This window comes from Pinus tabuliformis, chromosome 6 (genome assembly GCF_031772625.1).
Source record: "Pinus tabuliformis cultivar Carrire ecotype Pingquan chromosome 6, CPIR1, whole genome shotgun sequence".
Classification (NCBI taxonomy): Eukaryota; Viridiplantae; Streptophyta; class Pinopsida; order Pinales; family Pinaceae; genus Pinus; species Pinus tabuliformis.
Window position 1 is genome coordinate 173,221,844 of NC_142292.1, and position 22,344 is coordinate 173,244,187.

Here is a 22,344-nt window from a genome sequence, read left to right on the forward strand (position 1 = left end):
ATATTGTAAATGTTCTCGAATGTTGGAGAACATGAGAGAATTAGGACAATTGAGAGCTCATAGGGATTGATAGATTTGGAAATTAATTGTAAATCTTGAGTTAGGAATTAATTGATGGAGTCGAGATATTTTAGGATTTTGTTGAGCAGATGGAGGATCTGAAACTAGAATTGGTTTAAGAACCTTTGATACAAAATGTAAGCCTCAGAGGCATGAAAAGAAGGGACATAGGATGAAGAAATCCATTTACATAGGAATAGATAGGGTTGATTGTATCCTAAGGGTATATAGGAAACTAAAGGCCATTGATATTGGAAATCAAGCCTCAAAGAAGAACCTGTGTAAATACTTATTTATGAATATAGAGATTATATTTCAAAACTGTGTAGAGTACATATGTGATTACATTGTAATTATTTATAGACAGAGCGTTTTTGCATAAGATATATGTGTCCAGATGAAATCGAGAAGGACAGAGCACCAAGATAGCATACAGAGAAAAAAATTGGAGGTCAAACAGTTCCAATGATGGACTGTAATTAAGATTTGGAAGGAAGGGCATTGCTTAAGAGGATGCAGAAGTAAGCTGTTGAGGCAGTCAACAAAAAGAAGATAGATCAAGGAAGAAAATCTCTAAGGAAAGGCGTTTTCTGTTAGTAATTCATAGTGGTTTCAACCCTTCACACATTGAAATTGATTCTCATAGACTGTGGAGCAAAGATATTTTGGCTGGGAAAGACCCACGGGGAAGATAGGTTACATGATATCTACAAAGCACTTAGAAATAATTCGTGGAGAGGATCAATGCTATTGGCATTGACCATTTAGACAGGACACAGATTTGAAGAGGCTGCGAAACTGTTAATGATTCGTTGAGTGGGATATGAGGTGGCATTGACTGCAGGGTTTTATCTGCAAATACGGTGTACAAAGTGGTGATTCTTCTCAAATTTGGAGAAGAAATCATGTGAGTGAAGTGGAGGGTCATTCAAGGTTTCGGTTACAATGCCAGATAGAAATCAGATGGTATTCGAGTAGCTTTTGATGGAGGAAGCATGAGAAAGGGATGTGCATACTTTGCTTGTATTGACCAAGTGAAGATCTCTTTAATTGATCATATAGAAATTTCTGCCAAACATTCCTGGGTTGGAAAGGGTGAGGCTTTCACTAGAGAAATCGGCGTTGAACAACTCTAGGGTATTGGTTGTAAGTGGGTGATTCATGAGAATTCGGAGATTAGACATGTCATTGGCGAGGATAATCAGTTTATTGGATAAAAGTAGGCCTATGCAGTGACACAGGGTCTCAAATTGATTGCACGTATAGAGGAAAAGCTAGAAGAATGGGAAGCAGGGAAGACTGTTTGATGTCTATTATGAACAGCTAAAGGCATTGTGATAATATGCCTAGCTGGAATGATTTGGTATTTGCATATGATCTTGTATGGATTATTGTTATAGGGAAAGTGGCTCCTCCTCAGTAGGCCTAAGACGTTTATGTAGCAGTCCGTGAACAGCTAAGTAAGAACGTTTATGCCAACGTTGCATTTTAGTTGTTGAATGAGGAAAGTGTGAAGGAGATTATAGATCAGGCAGCGAAAGTGTGGGGAAGACTGTGTGAAACAGAGTACAGGGATCCTTTTCACTAGTTTTGTTCCTAATCCCTATGTTCTGTTCCTATTCCAGGAAATCATATCCTATTCTCAACTCCAACATTCTCATGCATTCAGCAAAACTGAAGAGAAATGAGCATATGGGTTTTAAGGAACTGAGCCTTGGTATGCTCTAGTGTTCCCTTGATCACACCTAGGTATTATAGGGAGCGCAAAAACTATGAAGGTGATCCTTCCTTGTCAAATTTGATGATTTATTTTAAGGGCATTACTGTTGAATAAATGGGGATAGGAAGGATTAGAGTCTTGGTCTCGAGACTGGGGATGTAGGTTAGTGTTTTTAGGCTACGAATTATGGAGTATTGGCCTGGTAAGGTCATCATTTTTGGTATCAGAGCTAAACAAGGAAACACTTGAGACGAGATTCGGCATTTTTGAACCATGAAACACTTGGTCTCCATTTAGGTTGTAGATGTAATCTACCCACTATTAAAAAGATGACAGAAAGAAATAGCAATAAAAGAGCTCCAGCATAAAGATCTTCGTTAGTGCGTAAGCCAATTGTATACCACCACTGATAAACACCGAAATAAGCAATATTGACCGAACCGGGAGCACCTCCTTGGGTAAAGGCTTCTATAGCTGGTTGACCAAAATGAGGATCCCAAATTGCTGCGTGTAAAAGTTCTTTGAGATAAAAATAGAACAGAGTTGTGTTTTGAAGTTGTGTATACACGTGAATGGTAGAACAAGATCAGACATAGATATTGAAGGTGAGATAGTGTGTTTTATTTTAATTTGGTTTGAAGATTGTGGTTGCAGAATTCAGATTGTAGACAAAGAGAGAGCATCTCATCAAAAGAAAAGAAGTAGTAATTAAGGAATCTGGTAAGAATTTTTGAGTGAAAGAAGAGTGTGGCAGAACTTTGAAGAATTCCGATAGAAGTTGGATAAGGGAAGAAAAGTAATTGTTTTCAAAGGTGCAGATGAGTTGAGAGAAGTGCTCAAAGACGTTCCAGAGATAGAGAACCAATGATTTCCAAAAGACCAAGTTGAGAGGAGTTCTTGGTGAGGCAAGTGACAACAGGGAGGACTTGCTATTGCAGAGGGTTTAGTAGAGCTCATAGTGAGTGAGTGAAGAACTCATGAAGATAGAGAAGAATATGGCCACTGAGAGTCATAATAGAAGTTCTAAGGAAGACCACAGTAGAATAGAGGTGAAGAAAGAGGATGCCAAGGCAAATGGCGTACAAAGACAATTAAGTGAAGAAGAATATGAGGGGGAGAAGGCTGAGATTGTAGTTCATCTTGAGATATTGATGGAAATGTTGCAGAGAAATAAGGAGTACCAGAGATATGGTTGGACCATGAGAAAAAAAGTGAAGTGGAAGAGGCTACAGGAGAAGAGAAATTTTCAGGTGGATATGCAATTAGCAGAAGAGGTTAAGAAGCTTGGGTAGTTAATGAATGTTAAATTGAAATATGAAGAACTCAGAGAAGCTAAGTTGAAAATGGAAGTTTCCATTTGTGAAGCAGAACAAGGTGAAGTTCTGGGTGAAGATGAAGACTGGAGATTTGTGAAAGATCTTATGAACCATTGTGCGAATTCAAGATAACAAGAAGTTTACCTTGCTGAGGAAGGAATTATTGATGATTTTCTAAACTATTGGACAAGTTTGGATTAGGAGGAGGATATAAAACCTTGTATTTTTTAATCTAATAATTTTGATGTGATTACAGGTTTTGTAGAGGATGGGAAGTCTTTTGAAGCTGTCAAAATCATGGAAGAGTCTCTTTCAGAAGATAAATACTATGAATTAAAGAATGATGGAGAATGTCTCTTGAATGAGAAAAGCAATGAATTATTGCAACAGAAAGAACTTGGAATTATAAGTGATGATGAAGTACTTATGAAGTGTCAAATAGAAATTGAATTGCTGGAATATTTGATGGAAAACTTAGAGTATGATAGTGTGATTGCAGAGGAAGTTGTTCACTACAGTGGAAAAGAGCAGAGAGACATCATTGAAGCAGATGGTGTGGAACAGAGACTTGCTGGAAGTCTCGAGAGTCCTTTAGAAAATTATTTATAGAGGTTGAATCAACATACCGATGTGCTGATAGAGGAGGAAAAATTAGAGGAGCATACTAAAATGTCGCAGGAAGAAGAGGCAATGAGGCCTTATGTTTTTCATTTTAATAATTGCTTTGTGAGAGTAGGTTTTGTTGCAGATACTGGAGGAAATTTGGCACAGATGAGCAACCAAGTAAAGATGGAAGAGGAATATTCTATGGAAAAGTTTAATCCATGGGACAGAGATGTTCAAGTACTGGAAATAATGCTGGAAAATCAGGATTCGATGAAGGAAGAGTTAACCATGAAAGATAAAGAGCTTGAAGAGATGCAGAATGTGAAGATGCAAGAGTTAGTGGACAGCAGCAACAACCTAAAGCAAAGAGGAAGAGGTAGTAGTGAATGGCAGAGTATGTACTAGCCCAAGGATGTGCTAGAGATGGAGATTGAAGAATTATGGAAATTAATGATGAAGCATTCCAGATGGAGGAGATTGACAACAACAAGAAGAGTGATCAATCAGAATTTGAAACTGATTGACAAGGAGAGGATGATGAAACAGAAAATAGTAGACATACAACAACAGCAAAGGAGTAGAGCATTTGGACAACTACAAACAAGAGTTTGGGACCCTAGAGGTTTTCTATCAACATATGAGATGGAGGTTTTCTATCAACATATGAGGACACATGATCTGGAGATCATGAATGTTTTTAACCTTGGGAGTCTAATGCAAGAGCATCCGGCTAAAAAATTTCATTATATTTTAGTAGACATGGGGGGCCTTGTGTTTTCAAGGGAGTTGGTTTCTTAAGAATTAAATTAATGTAATTATTAATGTTTTTTGTGTGATTTTAATGATGAATATTTAGAATAAGAATTAATTACATATTGTGAGGCATATTGTAAATGTTCTCAAATGTTGGAGAACATGAGAGAATTAGGACAGATGAGAGCTCATAGGGATTGATAGATTTGGAAATTAATTGTAAATCTTGAATTAGGAATTAATTGATGGAGTTGAGAAATTTTAGGATTTTGTTGAGCAGATGGAGGATCTGAAACCAGAATTGGTTTGAGAACCTTTGGTATAAAATGTAAGCCTCAAAGGCATGAAAATAAGGGGAATAGAATAAAGAAAGCAATTTAGATAGGAATAGATAGGGTTGATTGTAGCCTACGGGTATATAGGGAAATAAAGGCCACTGATATTGGAAATCAGGCCTCAGAGAAGAACCTGTGTAAATACTTGTTTACGAATATAGAAATTCGATTTCAAAACTGTGTAGAGTACACATGTGATTACATTGTAATTATTTGTAGATAGAGTGTTTTTGCATAAGATATATGTGTGCAGACGAAATCGAGAAGGAAAGAGCATTGAGACTGCATACATAGAAAAAAATTGGAGATCAAACAGTTCCAATGATGGACTGTAATTAAGCTCTGGAAGGATGGCATCGCTTAAGAGGACATGGAAGTAAGCTGTTGAGGCAATCAATAAAAAGAAGATATATCAAGGAAGCAAATCTCTGAGGAAAGGCATTTTCTGTTAGTAATTCATCATGGTTTCAACCCTTCACACATTGAAATTGATTCTTATAGACCATGGAGTAAAGAGATTTTGGCTGGGAAAGACACACACGGAAGATAGGTTACATGCTATCTGCAAAGCACTTAGACATCATTCATGGAGAGGATCAATGCTATTGGCATTGGCCATTTAGACACGAGGCAGATTTGAAGAGACTACGAAACTGTTAATGATTCGTTGAGTGGGATATGGGGTGGCATCAACTGCAGGGTTTTATCTACAAATACGGTGTACAAAGTGGTGATTCTTCTCAAATTTGGAGAAGAAATCGTGTGAGTGGAGTGGAGTGTCGATCAAGGTTTTGTTTACAATGCCAGATGAAAATCAGATGGTATTCAAGCAACTTTTGATGGAGGAAGTAGGAGAAAGGAATGTGCATACTTTGTTTATATTGACCAAGTGAAGAGCTCTTTAATTGATCATATAGAAATTTCTGCCAAAAATTCCTGGGTTGGAAAGGGTGAGGATTTCACTAGAGAAATGTTGGAAATAATACTGAGAGGGGGGGTGAATCAGTATTATTAAAACTTTTCAATATACCATCCAAATTTATACTTCAACTTATTCTTCAGATATTGATGATTAACTTATGCATAATAATGAACAAGAACATGAAAAACAGATAGTCACACCATAGAACACCAGATATAAGGTGGAAACCCAATGTGGGTGAAAACCACCTGCTGCAATATGTCTCTATCTTCTTTCAATTAGAAACTTCTTTTACAATGATTTTGTACTGGTGCAGTCCTTTACCAGTACACAGGCTACAACCTGCGGAGAGCTACAACTCTCTCTTGTTTTCCAGTTTCTCCTGGAAGGGAGCTACAACCCCCTACTTCTTTTCATTCAAGGACCACTTTTCATTAATTTTCAGACTGGATCCAAGAACATCAAATAAACATCAAGTACATGTGAATCAACCAATCTCCTTATACAATAAAACCAATGAGCCACCTGAACTTCTCAGAATGATGTAAACAGAAAACCAACACCAGTATCCTAAACCCAGAACACAACAACAAATAGAAAACAGGCAGCCAACAAATATTTCAAAACAGGTCCGCAACTTCACCACTATAAACCTGTGGATACCCGTACTTCACCTTCAGCTGTTCTGCGTATACCCGCACTTTGTCTTCTTTTGTACTGCGTACCCCGCACTGTGCCTTCAGCTGCTCTGCGTATACCCACACTGTGACTTCCTCTGTACTGCGTACCCCGCACTGCGCCTTTAGCTGCGCTGCGTATACCCGCACTGCGCCTTCTTCTGTACTGCGTACCCCCGCACTCTCGCTTTAGATCACCTACGAACCTCTGATTAGGGCCAAATTAACAGTCCTCCAATGTACTACAGACAGTCAGATCCACAGATCTGATCATCCGCCCGAGAGATCACGGCTTGGCAAAGATTCACCTTCAAATTTTACCTTGATTTAGATCTATCTTTTAAAACTGATAACCCAAAATTCAGATCTTAAGATATTCAACTTTCAAAGATACATTAGCCAAGTGATCTCCTTCCCTATTTATAGTCAAGCCCTTATTCACACCATGGGACAAAACCATCAATAACCAATACAAGGGATCCAAACCGGGGCTAAATTAGATCCTATACCACGGGCCAAAACCATAGAATCAAGAACGGCGGGCTAAATACCACGGGCCAAACATAAGAAACCCCACGTGAGCGCTCTTCTCTTCCTTGAAGTGAGTGAACTGGGGGTCCGCACCTCATGAACGGGTAACCTGCGGGTATGAACACACTTCCTGGCCGGCGTACCTGCGGGTCCGCACCTTTTGAACCATTCACCTGCGTACCTCTTAATTTCCAACATTTTGAGAGCCTGAACAAAGCATTGCCACTTGAGTGAGTTGCCATCAACTACAACACCTGTAACATAGAGCCATACCAAAATCATAATGCCAACAATCTCCCCCTTTGGACTTGATGGCAACGTCAAGATCCTCAACGTCATTCTCCCCTTTGACATCAAGGGCAAAGGGTTATGCTCCCCCTAAGAACATGCTCCCCCTGACTATAAACCATATCTGCAAAGAAGCACCATAATCCACCAAACACCATAAATGACCATGAAAGAGATAGAGACATATTGCAGCAATATTCAGACCAGCATCCATGATCTCCTTTTGTACTTCCTCCATAATGCCAACAATGCATTATATGCTCCCCCTGAACCTGTGCAATTCGATCTTCGACCAATCCGCAACCCAGCATATGTACGCATATACCCCAGATGAACCTTGCGTACAACCAACAATCAGAAGAGATTCAATCAACAAGATGATGCATCAACAACCCCCAGCTTTTGCCTGAGGTATTCAAAGGTCTCCCTGGGCAATGGTTTGGTGAGTATATCAGCAACTTGTTCCTTAGAAGGAACATACTCCAACTTGACCTTTTGTTCAAGTACTTGTTCCCGGAGAAAATGATACTTGATCGGTATGTGCTTGGTCTTTGAATGCATGACTGGGTTCTTTGAAATGCTGATTGCACTTGTATTATCACATAAGATGGAGATGGGTGGTATACAAGTGATTTGAAAATCCTGCAAGGTCTGCATCATCCAAAGGAGTTGAGTGCAGCAAGATGCAACAGCAACATATTCCGCTTCAGCTGTAGACAAGGCAATCGAACTCTGTTTTTTGTTGAACCAAGATACTAATCTGGAACCCATAAAGAATGCACCACCACTTGTGCTCTTCCTGTCATCCACGCTTCCGGCCCAATCTGCATCTGTATAAGCATGAAGTGTGAGATCTGTATCTCTAGGATACCATAAGCCATAATTTTGAGTCCCTTGAAGATATTTGAAAATTCTCTTCACTGCCTGAAGATGAGTTTCCTTTGGATTTGCCTGAAATCTTCCAACTATTCCCACTGCATGCATGATGTCTGGTCGGGTACCTGTCAAATAAAGTAGACTTCCAATCATAGACCTGTAGGTTGGTTGATGCACTGTTGCTGATTCATCATTTGCACTGAGGCTACATCTTGTGACCATGGGTGTACATACTGGTTTTGCATCTTCCATGCCATATTTCTTCAAAATCTGCTTGAGATACTTGGTTTGAGACAAGAAGATTCCTCCTTCCTTTTGTTGGATTTGCAAACCAAGAAAATATGTCAATTCTCCAAGCAAGGACATTTCAAATTCTTTCTGCATCACTGAGGCAAAGCTTTGACTCATAGATTCTTCATTGCTGCCAAAGATAATGTCATCTACATACACAATAAGTATTAGCAATTTGTCATTTTCAATTTTTATATAAAGATTGCTATCTGCTGATCCTTTTGAAAAACCTTGTTGATGAAGATATTTGTCCAACCGATAGTACCAAGCCCTTGGAGCTTGTTTAAGACCATAGAGAGCCTTCTTCAGTCTGCATACAAGATTTGGATCATTTCCAAGAATGAAACCATCTGGCTGCTCAATGTATACTTCTTCTTCTAAGTCTCCATTCAGAAAGGCTAATTTTACGTCCATTTGAAATACTTTGAACTTTTGAAAGCTTGAGAGAGCAAGGAACATTTGGATGGCCTCAAGTCTTGCAACAGGAGCAAAAGTTTCTTCAAAATCTATTCCTTCTTGCTGCACATACCCTTTACAAACAAGTCTGGCCTTGTTTCTAATTACTTCCCCATTTTCATTCAACTTATTTTTGAAGACCCATTTTGTCCCTATAACATTCTTATCCTTTGGTCTAGGAACCAACTCCCAAGTGTTGTTCTTTTTGATCTGCTCAATTTCTTCATCCATTGCTTTGACCCAACATTCATCTTTGCATGCTTATTTCACATTTTGTGGTTCAGTGGAAGAGAGTAATGCCAGATAGCTTGAAGCTTCTGCAATTGTTCTTCTTGTTTGTACACCTGCTTCTTTCTCCCCCAAAATCTGAGATTCTGGATGATTCTTCTGAACATACCTGGATGGAGTCTTCTCTTCTATCCTTATCTGTTCCTCTGGTGCTTCTTGAGGTTCTTCTTCTTCATCATTCTGTCTTTGAGGGTAGTCTTCATCTTCTTCGATATTTTCATGATTTACTTGCCTAGGAATGTATCCCTTTTCATCAACCACTACATCAATGCTGTCAATAATTCTTCCAAGTCTTTTATTGTAGCACTTATATGCTTTGCTGTGTGGAGAATAACCAAGAAGAATGCCTTCATCTGCTCTAGGTTCAAGTTTGCCAAGTTGCTCATCAGTATTCTTAATATAGCATTTGCTCCCAAAGATTTTGAAGTGCTTTACCGAAGGAGTCTCACCATACCAGAGCTCATGAGGAGTTTGAGTGTTGTTCACTCGGACATTTGTTTTGTTGAGAATAACAACTGCAGCATATGCAGCTTCACCCCAGAAAGTTGCGGGAGTTCCAGACTCATCAAGCATAGCACGAGCCATTTGTTGGACTGTTCTGTTCATCCTTTCCACCACTCCATTTTGCTGAGGAGTTCTAGCTGTAGAGAATTCTCTTCTTATCCCATGTTCTTCACAGAAATCGAAGAATTCATTTGAGGTAAACTCCCCACCTCTGTCGGACCTGAGGCACTTAATTTTGTGACCTGATTCATTTTCAACCAAGGCTTTGAAGGATTTGAATTTTTCGAATGCTTCGTCTTTGTGCTTCATAAGTCCTAACCAAACAAACCTGGAGAAATCATCAATGAATAATATCAAGTATTCTTCTCCTCGAGGTGTCCTTTTCCTAAATGGACCACATACATCTGTATGGACTAGCTCAAGAGGCATGTTGGCTGATCCTTCCTTCTCCGGAAAGTTAGTTCTGGTTTGCTTTCCAAACTGACATGATTTGCATATGGTGTTGTCTGGAATTTTGATATCTGGAAGACCACGAACTGCCTGATATTTGCATGATTTCCTTATTTGTGAAAAGCTTAGATGCCCCAACCTCCGGTGCCATAACCATCATCCTTGCTCAAATAGCATTGTTGTTGTCCTTCTTCAAATATGTATAGATTATTTGGAGTTCTTCTATCTTTCATCACTGTTTCACCTGTATTAAGATCACGAACACAACATCCATTTGATCTAAATATTACCTCGGTTCCTTGATCACACATCTGGCTGACACTCAGAAGATTATGCTTCAGTCCATCAACATACAAAACATTTCCAGCTTTGACCTTTTCTTTTAACTGAGCAATGCCTTTTCCTTTTATAGCTGCAGGAGTATCATTTCCAAAAGAAACTTTCTTACCCTTTTCTAAAGCAGAATATGATTCAAGTTTTTCTTTATCACCTGTCATATGCTTCGAACATCCACTGTCGATGTACCATAGATTTTCTTGTCCCTCTGCATAAAATGCTATCCCACATCTTTCTGTTTGTGGTTCCTTTATTCTCCATGTTCTGGTGCTTGAGGCTTGTTCCTTTGTCTGCTGAAACCTGCTCCTGCATTCAGAATCTTCATGACCAAAGTTATTGCAAATAGAACATTCAACTTCATTTTCAAGAGCCGAAAAGTTGTTATAGGTCCTTTTTGTAAACCCGGTCATACTTCTTTGTTTTTGAGCTTCTCTAGTCATGATTGTTTTATATGCAACACATTGAGCTGCTTTGTGACCAAAGTTATGGCAAGAGAAACATTGTCCATTGAAGAAACTTCTGCGATTATCAAGTCTACCGGCCAAATGATTGTAATTTCTATTGTCATCCATTTTTGAAGCAAATTGAGAAGATTTTACCTGTGGCTGGTTGTAGCTTTTGTTCACCCTTAAGATGAATTGCCCCTGGTTTACCTGATAGTCTTTGTTTGTTCTCGATGTAATTCGTCCCTGCTTTACCTGATGATCTCCATTGTGCTTTTGCTCATTCCTTCTTGCTGCATCGAGATAATTCTTTGAGGTGGATGCTTGAGATGTTTCTCCATTATATCCCAGACCTGTCTTGTTTAGTGGAGAACGCTGTACATTGATGATCTCATCCGGAGTTTCAGATCCTTTGACAAACTTAAGATTAATAGCCTTTGTTTTCTCAATTTCTTTTCTAAGGCCAACAATTTCACATTCTAACTTTTCAAGAAGTTTTTCTTTTTCATCAATTTGAAATTGTAGGGTATCAATTATCACATTCTTTTCTTCTATACATGTCTTGAGTCTAGAAATCTCTTCATAAAAGCTATCCACATCTATAGCATCCATGTAATCATCATCTTCAAATGCCATTAAAATTTTATAGTCATTACTTCGTTCATCTTCATCACTATTTGATAGACCATCACTGTCTTCATGAGTGTAGTAGCTTTTCTTATTTGCATTTTGTTTCTTGTTCCATCTAGCAGGTTCCTTTCCTTTATCAATCTTATCCTTATGAGGACATTTGGCAGCATAATGACCTACTCTTCCACAAGCAAAACATTTAAAAGGTAACTTACCTCTGAACCTTCCAGTACCCCGTTGAAGATTTCTGAAAAAATTTGATTCTTCTTCTTCTTCTGGCACGTGACTTGCTTCATAGTAGTCTCCTTTTCCTGAAGCCTTAAAGGCAGCTTCTCTCCTGTCTGATGGACCTCCTTTTCTCATTTCATAGGCAGTTAGAATTCCGTGTAGCTGAGACATAGTAAGAGTTCGTAGATTTTCCTTTTCTTCTATTGCAGACACTTTAGATTCAAACTTGGGGACAATGATCTTAGAACTTTTTCAACCACAATAGCCTCTTTTATTTCTTCACCCAAGTTTTTCATGCAATTAACAATCTCGTCTACCTGAAGGAAATAGTTAGCCACACTTTCATCATTATACATTCTGAGATTCTCATACTGAATCCTGAGGGTTTCAAGTTTAGCACGCTTTACCTGTTCATCTCCTTCGTAGCTCAAGACAATCTTGTCCCATATTTCTTTTGCGGATTTATATTGCATAACCTTCACGAATTCTGTTTGAGATAAGCATCCCAGCAGAGTATTGACTGTTTTAGCATTTGTTTCATATTTCTTCTTCTCGGCCGGATCTGTAGGAGTAGCTGAAGGAAAAGTGTAGCCTGTATCTATGATATCCCAAACTTCTGTACCAAGAGATTGAAGATAGGCAGTAACTCTTACCTTCCAATAATTGAAGTTTGTCCCATCAAAAATTGGTGGCCTGATTGATGCTTCCCTCTCGTAGTTGCTCATGATGAATGATCTTCCTTCAAGCGATCAAGCTTCTCTGAAGGACCTGCTCTGATACCAATTGTTGGAAATAATACTGAGAGGGGGGGTGAATCAGTATTATTAAAACTTTTCAATATACCATCCAAATTTATACTTCAACTTATTCTTCAGATATTGATGATTAACTTATGCATAATAATGAACAAGAACATGAAAAACAAATAGTCACACCATAGAACACCAGATATAAGGTGGAAACCCAATGTGGGTGAAAACCACCTGCTGCAATATGTCTCTATCTTCTTTCAATTAGAAACTTCTTTTACAATGATTTTGTACTAGTGCAGTCCTTTACCAGTACGCAGGCTACAACCTGTGGAGAGCTACAACTCTCTCTTGTTTTCCAGTTTCTCCTGGAAGGGAGCTACAACCCCCTACTTCTTTTCATTCAAGGACCACTTTTCAGTAATTTTCAGACTGGATCCAAGAACATCAAATAAACATCAAGTACATGTGAATCAACCAATCTCCTTATACAATCAAACCAATGAGCCACCTGAACTTCTCATAATGCTGTAAATAGAAAACCAACACCAGTATCCTAAACCCAGAACACAGCAGCAAATAGAAAACAGGCAGCCAACAAATATTTCAAAACAGGTCCACAACTTCACCAATATAAACCTGCGGATACCTGCACTTCACCTTCAGCTGTTCTGCGTATACTCGCACTTCGTCTTCTTTTGTACTGCGTACCCCACACTGTGCCTTCAGCTGCTCTACGTATACCCGCACTGTGACTTCCTCTGTACTGCGTACCCCGCACTGCGCCTTTAGCTGCGCTGCGTATACCCGCACTGCGCCTTCTTCTGTACTGCGTACCCCCGCACTCTCGCTTTAGATCGCCTGCGAACCTTTGATTAGGGCCAAATTAACAGTCCTCCAATGTACTACAGACAGTCAGATCCACAGATCTGATCATGCGCCCGAGAGATCACGGCTTGGCAAAGATTCACCTTCAAATTTTACCTTGATTTAGATCTAGCTTTTAAAACTGATAACCCAAAATTCAGATCTTAAGATATTCAACTTTCAAAGATACACTAGCCAAGTGATCTCCTTCCCTATTTATAGTCAAGCCCTTATTCACACCATGGGACAAAACCATCAATAACCAATACAAGGGATCCAAACCGGGGCTAAATTAGATCCTATACCACGGGCCAAAACCATAGAATCAAGAATGGCAGGCTAAATACCACGGGCCAAACATAAGAAACCCCACGTGAGTGCGCTTCTCTGCCTTGAAGTGAGTGAACTGGGGGTCCGCACCTCATGAACGGGTAACCTGCGGGTATGAACGCACTTCCTGGCCGGCGTACCTGCGGGTCTGCACCTTTTGAACCATTCACCTGCGTACCTCTTAATTTCCAACATTTTGAGAGCCTGAATAGAGCATTGCCACTTGAGTGAGTTGCCATCAAGTACAACACCTGTAACATAGAGCCATACCAGAATCATAATGCCAACAAGAAATCGGAGTTGAACAACTCTAGGGTATTGGTTGTAAGTGGGTCATTCATGGGCATTCGGAGCGTAGACATGTCATTGGCAAGGATAATCTGTTTATTGGATAAAAATAGGCCTATGCAGTGACATAGGGTCTCAAAGTGATTACACGTATAGAGGAAAAGCTAGAAGAATGGTAAGCAGGGAAGAGTGTTTGATTTTTGTCATGAACAACTAAAGGCATTACGATAATATGCCTAGCTGGAATGATTTGGTATTTGCATATGATCCTATCCAGATTATTCTTATAGGGAAAGTGGATTCTCCTCAGTAGGCCCAAGAAGTTTATGTAGCAGTCTGTGAACGGCTAAGCAAGAACGTTTATGCCAAAGTTACATTTCAGTCGTTGAAGGAGAAAAGTGTGAAGGAGATTATAGATCAGGCAGCAAAAGTGTGGGGAAGACTGTGTGAAACACAGTACATGGATCTTGTTCACCAGTTATGTTCTTGTTTGAGGAAATCATATCCTATTCTCAACTTCGACGTTCTCATGCATTCAGCAAAACTGAAGAAAAATGAGCATATGGGTTTTAAGGAACAGAGCCTTGGTATGCTCGGGTGTTCCCTTGATCACACCCAGGTATTGTAGGGAGTTCAAAAACTCTGAAGGTGATCCTTCCTTGTCAAAATTTGAAGACTAATTTTAAGGGAATTACTGTTGAATAAATTGGGATAGGAAGGATTAGAGTCTCGATATCGAGACTAGGGATGTAGCTAGTGTTTTCAAGCTACGAATTATGGAATATTGGCCTAATAAGGTCATCATTTTCTCTGAATCAACTTCCTTGGTAAAGAAGTCAATCACACATTACATCATTCGGTATCTACATATTTGGATATCTAGTCTCATTTTTGGTAGGTCAAATAACTTGATGATTATTATATTTTCTGGTGCCCAACCTCTTATCAACATGAATATTCTTTAAATTAAATATATCTTGTTTCCAAACAATTTGTAATAAATTTATGATTCTTTTATTTAAAACTTTTTCGATAATTTTTGAGCAATCTTCTAATGAGTGGTCGCCTAGGCCACACTGTTACAAAGGCACAAGTTAATTTTGTATTTTAGTGGATAGTTCAAGGTTGTATTCCCTTCCTACCAATAGGTGAAACAATAGAGTCTTTGTCAACCACAACCTCCTTTATGACCTTTTCCATTGTATCCACCACACAGGCCACCATAACCTCCTCTACCATTTCCACACCTACCATATGACTATGTTTCATTAAACTAATCTGCGACTTCTTTATGATACAAAATGTGATATATTGGCTTATTTTTTCAATTGAGAGGTAACCCTTATGTTGAATGTGTATTATCTTCACAAATGGCACACCATTTGGGTTTAGTATTCTGAAGATTGTATTGAAAGTATTTAGTCATATGATTAGAGGCAACCTTGAAAATTTTGCAATATATATCAAATTGTATTCATCGAACATCCTCATCAAAATAATCGACGTATTTTCAATTGTCCTTAGTATGATCTTCATTATAAAAATTGGTGCACCACAGTTTATTCTTCTAGAGTGTCAATGCGAGAAACAAAATTTTCAATTGTTAAATTCTATCTTTAAGTTTGTTATTAGTCGATGAGACAAACAAATGAACTTCATCATCTATTTTAATTCATTGTGCCAATATAAGAGCTTCCTCACATGTTGTGACTTCATACATTTTGAGAGGGCCATGAATCTTCTGGAGAAGTATAGCCACATACCATTGGACTAATATGTGTTCATTGATATAATATGGGATCTGAATTAATAGATCCTTAAATATTTTATCAGATTCCCTCATTGTTTCGTTAGGTCATTACTTAATTTCTTTTGACTTTTGTGTCAGAAGATGTTTGAAATCCTGATCCTTGAAAAGGGTGAGGAAATTGTTCTTGATTTCATCCTTCGAATTTGATTGTTTCTCGGTAAGGTTAATAAACCATGTCAAAACTCGCTTCCTCAAGGAAATTGCAAATTGAGGAATTTTCTTATTTTGATTAGTTGCAGACCAAAAAATTTCATAAATGAACTAGTGATTTTTTGGATCTTCATTACACTCATAGAGGGGAATGTGATTTAATCTCATTGTGCTTATCGAAGGTTTCAATGTTTTGATTGTCTAGCTATTGCTTGCTTGGTTGTTTATGATAGGGTCGATGGTAGGTCAACTATTCTTAGGTGTGCTACTTAGTTCCTTATTGATGATGTCTCCTGACAATAACTAGTCGATTTAGCACATTTTATCAATCTATTCTGCAAACCGATTCACTCTTGTTTGTTGCTCTTTGTCATCCTGATTCATACTTTCAACTTCCTTAATGGATTTAGAATTTCAACTTCTTCAACATCTTCTTCTTTGTGGCAGGGGGGCACAATCGTGATATTACTAAGTTTGATAATTACTTGTTCAATTTATTGATTCTCACTGTTTGTTTTGTTTTTTTTAGAATTTGCAACTTCTGGATGATTGTATTCATTATTCCAAAAAATGGTACTTCTAAATAATATCATGATTATTGTTGAATGAAGTCTCTTACTATGGGACTTGATATATTTATAGTCTGAATATGTTGAATGGTGGGCCCAAAGTCATCTATTTCCATTGTATATACCTACTCTCTAGGACTTACAAGTAGACCATTTTTTCTTTGTCAGAGAGGGAGGTGCAACACCTCTCAACTCATCTGAGGAGTCTCGTGCATCTTCACTCACACGCTCATGATTCTGAATTCTCATTATGTTAATATTCTATGATTTTTTCCCTTCATTGTTATCATTTTTCCATTCTATTTTCTGGATATCGGTTGACTACTAGTATGTTCAGTTATAAATTTTTTAGAACTTTTTTGTTGTTTCTTTTAGGAAGACGACTGTCTTCCTTCCATATTTATAATTCTTCAACTACTTCTCCAACTTCGCTTCTCTCTTTTTCTTTTCTTTTATTTCTCATTGACGTGCCTCCAAATTAGGCATAAATTAAGGCTCATCTAACCATCCTTCAACACACTAAACCTCTCTTTTTTGCATTATATGACATAATTTTAGAATTAATATGTTCGTTAGGAGGGTTTAGAGATAATTGCATATTTGTGCCTAATATTATTTATTTTTGTAGAATATTTTGAGAATATTGGGTAGATTATGAAGATTTGGGGGATGAGATAATCTAGGGACTTTCTCCCTGCTGTAGGAGGATAAGGATTGGATAATAAATGAAAAAAATATCATGAAATCATTGACAAATTCCATATCTCTAGTGATTGAGAAAATATACGAATGTCTTCCCTATCATTTAATGCAGATTCCTAGTGTTGGGAACCAGATCCACTATTTCAGAGGTTTTGGAGGGGAAATATTCCTCATTTCAAGGAGAATGCTTCCCCATCAATTTTTATAAGTACCAATTCGAATTTTCCTCTAAAGGAATGTATTTCTTAGTCTTATTATGGAGAAAACTTGTTCTTTAGCAGCTCCACTTTCATTTCAAGTAGGGATGTACTTGGATTGATTCAAATAATGAATTTTGGTGCCATTTTTAGCTTCTAAAGCTTGGTTTCCTTCATAGGAATTTGAGTTTCCTTGGGCTTGGCCATCCCAAGAGCCTCATAGTCCTCTTGTATAATTTATTTATGTCATTTGAATGTGTTTTTCACCTGCATCTCTTATTTTTGCATTTATTATTCATGTTTCTTTTGTTGTAGGTTACATTGGTTAAATTACTGAAGTGAGTTTTCTTTAGTTTATTTACAAAGTCACAAAATTATGAATCCATAGAAAAACTTTTAAAAGTCATATTTATCATTAGGCTACTTGGTTTGGTCTACTAGTTATCTAGAATTTCTGAAGTCCCTTGTAGAAAAATAGTAGCAATTTTATGCTATTTTTTATAATGTGTTAATGGGATTCATTTGAGTTGATTCCACTTTTATTGGGTCATAAAAACATTCAATTTAATAAAAAAATGATCCCATAGCATTTTTACCTGATTAGGTAGGCATTTGGTAGGTTAACTAGGTCACTAGTTCTTGAATTTCCATTTTTTACAGTAGTAATTTTCAGATATTTTTTAGCATATTTGAACAAGGTTATTTTGGAGTGTTTCCACTTGGAATGGAGTCTTAAGACATCATACTTAATAAATAAAAAATTCCCATCCCAATTTTATTTGATTTACTTGGGCATTCGACAAGTTATATTCTCCTGTAGCAAAACAGGGCCTCCTGTGGCACCTCTTGTATCACTTCTATAACACATGTAAACTTGACCAAATTTGCTCCAAAATATTGTTTCTTGTTTCTTAAGCTTGAATAATTACCCCTAGGTTCTAAATACATGATTGGGGAAGGATAAACACCACTTAGGACTTTCCTTTTTACAAAGTATATTACGCCTATTTCTTTGAATTCATGCTCTTAGGATTCCAATTACAAATTGTTGTTCTTGCATAAGATTAGCTTCTTTTCAAGGCAACTTTTCACAATTTTAAATTAGAATAATGATTCACATTGTTGCAAGTAGCACATGTTGGAAATAATACTGAGAGGGGGGGGTGAATCAGTATTATGAGATCAATTTTTCATTTCCCAAATAGATTTGTATACACTACTTCTGTGAAGTGAACTAGCGTGTACATGCTAATGTGATTAGTGAAACCAATGTATACCCATGGAACTTGTGATTTAGTTAATTTATAATGTGTTGATCTTTAACTAGTGCATCAGTAACTTATTAAACAATGCAGTAAAACCATAATAAACCATCACACATAAGCAACACACATGAACACCAAGCTTTAAGGTGGAAACCCAATGTGGGTGAAAACCACCTACTGCTGTCATCTTTGTCTTCTTTTATAATAAGAAAATATGTTAACAATGTTGTACTAGTGCAGACTCATACTAGTACGTAGGCTCCCACCTGGAGAAGGCCACAACCTTCTCTCGTTTTCTAGCTTCTACTGGAAGGGAGCTACAACCCCCTAGCTCTTGTACTAGCCAATTTGTTTACTATTACGTAGGCGCCAGCCTACAAAAGGCCATGACCTTCTCTCTTCCTCCAGGGACCACGTTTCTTAAATTTTCAGACTGGATGCTCCTGGTACACAATAGTACACACGAAGGCCTCGTTTCAAAAAAATTTCATACTGGACCCATCAGAACTTTCAAACTACATCAACCAATAATCAGTTAATTTGAATAGTTAGGTCACTGTCGCTAGAACACTGTGTTGAACCGAGAAACCTGCATTATCATTCAGAACCAGTTGCAACCTCAAAAATCATGCATCATAATGTATACGCTACTTTACTAAACCCAACCTATGTGTATACGCTACTTCCTTTAATCAAACCTGTGTATACCTTCAAAACTATTGAAACATAAAACTTCTGAATCAAGTTTGTACCAACAAGAAATATACTGAACATCCACTGTCAATTTACAGAGATTTACATAGGCAGTAGTGGAGATCACCCTTCTCACTTATACAATCAATCAATCAGATATAAAACTCCTTATGCTTTTAGTTTTACATTCATATCTAAGAAGACTTCATTGACAAACAATAGTAAAACAACATAATTGATCAGATAGATCAGTTAGATCTTGAAGAATAGGCTTTTCTTTTGTATACACTACTTGGAAGAGTATAACCTACATGTACACTCACTTTTACCGAGACGAACCAGCGTATAGATATGCAAATATTAACTCATAACTTCACTGCTATTCTGGACTTAAGAGAAACTCATATCGTGACATTTAAAGAATAAAACAGGTGCTTACAATCAGATCAAGCCCAACCAATATCAGATCATTCAATGACAAGTCACTTCAGGTCTCATGATCCCGATCCAACATTGAATTCAAGGTGCACAAAATATTTCAGATCAAATCACAAACATAGCCCCTGGAACATAAAATATACATCAAATAGAAGTCTTCCTTAGAAACCCTTTTCACTTGCACGCCCTGGCCTTATGATCTTCTCCTCCTTATATAGGTTTAGGCCTTTCTCAATACCTCGAACCAAAATCACTTAGGACCCCTGGTATTCTTGGACGGGATCAAATAGTCGTTACTCCACTCAATATTGTGGGCTAATACCATGGTATTGACCCTTGGTATTGTCTCCACTTGAATTTCCTTGATTTTCCAACATATATGCGCTTTTTGTCTTGTAAAGGTGCATGTATATGTATATGCCCTTTTTTTTCTATGAACTAGCGTGTATACGCTCTTTTGACTAAGTGGGCCTGCATATGCATCTTAATATTCTTTTCACCATCCTTTACCTTCAACTTCTTGATTCTGATTAGTAGACTTTAGTTCCATCTTCCTGTTCTTTTGTACCAATGCCCTGTTACATCTAAATGGACCTGTTACACTGTGGGTTGCCTTTCATCAAAATTGAACTGAGCTGTGAGTGAGTTGCCATCAAGGACAACACTTGTATCATAATTCCAACAATATCCCCCTTTGGAATTGATGGAAACCATGCTGGTGTTGATTACTGTAGGCTGTAGAAACTGTTAGAGATAACAAGCAACACCAAAATACTTTTCCCCTTTGACATCAAGGGGAAAGGGCAGACCAAGTTATTCTCCCCCTTTGATATACATTATGATGTCCATGCTCCCCCTGAGTACATGTTGAGTCTGCAAAGATATGTTTCAAGAGAATAACATGACTCTATAACTCAACTAAGTGTGTATGACCTCCCTATGACCAATGACTCATACATACATCAATCACCCAACCAAGTGGGGATACACCATATGTTTATACATGAAAGAAATACATCAATTATTACATCATCCATCCCATGCAAAGTGGGGATACAAATTACATCATATGTCCACTAGGACTCATTCAAACATAGACTATGAGAGAAGAAGTTATATCACACCCTAGATCTTTATATGACTTATGCAACAAATGATATAAGTATCTAAAGCCATAGCTGAACTCAACAACCATGATGCCAACAATGCAGAATGTGTGTGAAGGCTAATTCTCTTCCTGAACCTATGCTACCTGTGCATTGTAAACAAGTCATTCATCAAGGCATCTTTGTTAGTTAGATAAAAATAAATGAACAAAGCATATCGTCATACTGTAATCAACAATATCAGATAGAGCACCCATATCAGAGTCTGAACCACTATTTTTTCTGTCATAAAAACATATACACTCCTTTAGCCACAGAAACCTATGTGTATACATGACTATACTTCATGAAACCCACGTATAATAACCTTCCTTTGAAAACTGGATTTAACAGTAGGATGATGCTGTAACTACTCCAAAATTTTGTCTAAGATATTCAAATGTTTCTCTGGGAATCGGTTTAGTGAATATATCAAAAACCTATTCTTTGGAGGGAACATACTCCAATTTAATCGTTTTTTCAAGAACTTGTTCTCGTAGAAAATGGTACTTAATGGGTATGTGCTTGGTCTTGGAGTGAATGACAGAATTTTTTGAAATACTGATGGCACTTGTATTATCACATAGAATGGACATGGGTGGAGTACATGTGATCTGAATATCTTGCAATGTTTGCATCATCCAAAGTAGTTGTGTGCAGTAAGATCCAAGAGTCACATATTCTTCTTCAGCTGTAGATAAGGCAATCGAACTTTGTTTCTTATTGATCCAAGACACCAATCATGAACCCATATAGAATTCTCCTCCACTCATACTCTTTCGATCATCCACATTTCCTACCCAATCTGCATTTGCATAAGCATGAAGAGTAAGATTTGTATCTTTAGGATACCATAGGCCAAAGTCTTGTGTCCCTTGAAGATATTTGAAAATTGTTTTTACTGCCTGAAGATGTGATTCCTTTGGATTTTCTTGGAACCTTCCAACAATTCCTACTACATGCATGATAACAAGTCTAGTACCTGTTAGATAAAGAAGACTTCCAATCATAGATCTCTAAGTTGGTTGGTTCACTGTTGGTGATTCATCGTTAGAACTGAGACTACATACTATTACCATTGGAGTACATACTGGTTTAGAATCTTCCATTCCGTACTTCTTCAAGATATTCTTGAGATATTTGGTTTATGAAAGAAGGATACCATCTTTTGTTTGCTGTGAAAATAAGTAAGTTCTCTAAGTAAGGACATTTCAAATTCTTTCTGCATTACTAAAGCAAAATTCTGACTCATGGATTCTTCATTACTACTGAAAATGATATCATCAACATAAACAACAATAATTAGTAGTTTAGCATTTTCAATCATTGTGTAAAAATTGTTATCTGCAGAACCTTTTGTGAAACCTTGTTGTTGTGGATACTTGTCAAGGTGGTAATACCAAGCCCTTGGAAACTGTTTTAGACCATAGA

At 37.6% G+C, this 22,344-nt stretch overlaps 1 pseudogene; it reads left to right on the forward strand.

The window, feature by feature from the left end:
• Window positions 1-3,765: 3,765 nt before the first annotated feature.
• On the forward strand, window positions 3,766-20,668 carry LOC149257969 (triosephosphate isomerase, cytosolic-like; annotated as a pseudogene).
• Window positions 20,669-22,344: the final 1,676 nt, after the last annotated feature.